Genomic DNA, 3,518 nt, shown 5'->3' with positions numbered 1-3,518 from the left:
AAATTTTCCCCCCCCCCCCCCCCTATCTCCCTTCACAAGTATAATAACACATAGTTGGGTTGAAAGTGAGGAAGAAACCTCCAAGGTTGATCAATTTTCTTACTGAACAAGTAGGTCGGCTTATAGTTTACATATCTGCGCGGAGTCTGAAAAGATGCATACTTAAATGTGTTGATTTTATGTAAACTACATTCAGAAGGGCTAGTAACTCAAATGTTCATTGTATATTGGCTGGTGCCCTGCTGTTTTTTTTTCATCTTGTCCTTGGTGATCTTGTTTGAAGAGTCGATTACATGGACATGGATGTAGAAAAGGAATTCATCAAACAGTAGACATTTAGTTACAAATGTGTTTTTACTTGAATAAGATGAAAAATAAAAGGTTACTTGAGAGCTCTCATAATGTGTGGGATTTGGAGAAGTGAATTATGTTGAAAGTATTGTTTACAGTTTTATATTGAAAAATTGTGCATAAAACAAATACATATAAAATACTTAGAGGTGATGAGACAATTGATCCAAGGAACCAGTCCAATTGGTTAGGTGCATAAATGGTGCAGTATTAGCTAAGAGTCTGTTTTGACAATGTTGTTTGGAGGCTTGAAACTTTATTTTTTCACTTCTGTTAAAATATTACGTATTTGACAAATCAGTAAAAATGCTTTTAAATAGAAGTAGAAGTAGTTTCTTTGTTGTTGGAAGAAGCTAAAAAATTCTGCTTCTTAAAAAAAAGGTAGAAGCAGAAACAAATTATTTTTTTCTCAAGACTAAAACATCCCTTTCATATATACATATTTACCAATATATTTATTTTATATTTTTATATAATGAATTTATATTTTATTTTATGTTTATATTTTATTATTTTATATATTACATATTATTTTACGTATAATTTTACAGAACTAAGAAAAAAGATAATAACAATATTTTTATAAGGTTAGAAAAAAAATAACAATTAAGGATTTCAACCCTCTAAAAAAGGTATATTATTGATAGAAAATTTAAATATGTACATTTTAATTTATTAAAAATAAAAGTTTAATTAACTTGTTTATAATAGATATTTAAAATAGTTTCTGCCTATAAAATAATCTTAATATTAAAAGTACATTAATAGTTGTCACTTTTCGTAATTTGACTCTCAAAAACACTTTTTAAAAAAGATTAGTCAAACATAATTTGCTTATGAAAAACACTTTTCAAATAAATAAACCAAACACAAATTGTTTTCTTTCAAAAAGCACTTTTCTAAAAGCCATTTTTAAATATTGTTTTTATAAATAAGTCGTTTTTAACCCCAAACTGGTTGAGGTAGAGTTGCATAAATGGTGCAACATTGCTAACGCTTTCTTTTCTCATAAGAAAATGTATCTTGCTCTTGGCAAAAATTAATAAATGAGTTATACTCTCTCTACCTTTGAATTAGGACAAGTTTGAATATTTGGTTTTTCCATGTCCCATATCCTCACAAAATTTGTAACTCGAATATGAATTAATTTATTTGACTAATGAATATAAATTATTCACTTAATTTTTCTATATTTGGTAAAATATATATTTTAATGTTAGTAACTCACAAGGGTAAAATAGAAAAAATATTGTAATTTATACATTAATTTTATGAAATGACAAATATTATAAACTAAAGATTTATAGTAAAGATGGCATATAAAAAAGAAAAGGGAGTAAGTCTTCTTGGATTTTTTCTTAACTTTAAAAAATAGAAAATGTATATATTAAAGACTCATAAAATATTTGCAAATCGGAGAGTGCTCTGATAAAAAAAAAAATCGAGTCTTAAAGATAAATTGTATTAAATGGTGCAAGTTAAAGCTAGTAACATCTCATCAAATTATTATTTCTTATGGTTTACGATTTATTACAATTATCTTCATTACTTTTATTTTTATTATAACATATTTATTGTTAATTTTTAAAAATTGCAATAAAATTAATTTAACTTCCACTCTTATGCTTAATTAACTTTTCATTAGAAAAAACTTTTTTATTCCAACTAATTTTACATTTTACATATATAAAAAATAATCTAGAGTTAAGAACAAAAATACACTAGATCAATTACAATCAAGCATCCAGATTTGTCCTCAATTATAGAATTGGAGCCTCGACTAATCTCAAATTCTCAATGTCCATCTATCGCAAAGTAACTTTATATACTCAAAATTCAAATTCGAAACAACGGCTTAACATCAATGTTTGTTGTTGATTTGCCTATGTTACAAATATAGAGATCAAAATAAAAGAGAGAAAACTAAATTTACTGTAATACACATTTAATTTCTCTGAGATTACATTGCTCAAAAGTACTATGATAAAACAAAAGATGTAAATAAAGAAATCTAGATTTTGCTTGTTAGGTAAACAAATAAGAAACCAAAGAGAGTAATTAGCCCCAGAATTATTTTATCATACATATTTATAAGAAACATTTTTGATATTAGAAGGCATAAAAGCCAAGAACATAAGAAGTGATAGAATAAAAATGGGAAGTAATAGAAGCATAAATGGTGGTGGTGGTAATGGTGGAAGAATCAAAGGCAATAGCAACAATGATGCTGATAGACAAATTAGCAGAAGAAATGACTCCAAACTGAAATAACTAATTGAAAACACTTTTTTCCCATTTGCTGATCTTCTAGAATTATTCATCATATACTGATTGTTCATAAACACTTTTGTTGTTGTTGTTGATGGTGATCTCAATTTAACTTCTGATCTTTCTCTTACATCCATTTTTAGGGCTTTTTTTCTTTTGAATCAAAATTGTAATTGAATCTCTCAATTGGGGATTGTTGAAGATATGGTTTGGGTTGATTTTTGGGGAGAAGAATAGTTTTTGTATTGATTTAATTAAAAAAGTTGGTCTATGTATATATATGTTGAGAAAGTAATGGATTCAATGTATTTGGGTTATGAAGGTGGGGACAAGTTGATGTTTTTTGGAAAAACAAAATTAGGGGATGTCTCCCAAGGTTCTTCACCCCTGGCCCTGGCACTGACTATGCCCATTCCACAATCTTCTTTTATTTTATTTTATTTATTTTTTCTCTCTCTCCCATCAAATACTCCCTTTCCTTTTGTGGGATATGTGTTTCGAATTTTGAGATTCAATTTTTTTTTTATGGGTATTCTAGATGAATCCCTTTTGTGTTTATTTATAATTAGGGAAGTATAACTTTTTTTTTATTCATATTTTCCCGGTTTAATAATAGTTGTCTATTTTATGAAATTAATAGATAATTTTACAATTAGTTTTTAATTTATTCCTATTATTTTTCTGTTACATTATTTATTATATTTAGATGGTGATATAGTAAAATTAACCTTTCTTAAGAAGCGTATAAATTCAATAGTGGACAAGTATTGCTGGACATATGAAATAGCTTTTTAAAAAAATATTTTAAAATTATTAATTATTGTAATTTACTTATTTTTATTTTTATGTAGTTTTCAAATATATATATATATATATATATATATATATAGAGAGAGAGA

The 3,518-nt window shown here is 26.2% G+C and overlaps 1 protein-coding gene across 2 annotated transcripts in view; it reads left to right on the top strand.

The window, feature by feature from the left end:
* The window catches only part of LOC102586364 (ankyrin repeat protein SKIP35-like), a 7,170-nt gene extending 6,831 nt beyond the window's left edge, over positions 1-339 (top strand). For both annotated transcript variants that reach the window (XM_006344884.2, XM_015307634.1), the window contains exon 5: positions 10-339. The gene's annotated coding sequence lies outside the window, so the exon portion shown is untranslated. The remainder of the gene's footprint in view (positions 1-9) is intronic.
* The last annotated feature ends 3,179 nt before the right edge of the window (positions 340-3,518 follow it).

The sequence above is a fragment of the Solanum tuberosum genome, unplaced genomic scaffold (assembly GCF_000226075.1).
Source record: "Solanum tuberosum cultivar DM 1-3 516 R44 unplaced genomic scaffold, SolTub_3.0 scf00056, whole genome shotgun sequence".
Classification (NCBI taxonomy): domain Eukaryota; kingdom Viridiplantae; phylum Streptophyta; class Magnoliopsida; order Solanales; family Solanaceae; genus Solanum; species Solanum tuberosum.
This window is presented reverse-complemented; position numbering and strand designations above follow the sequence as displayed.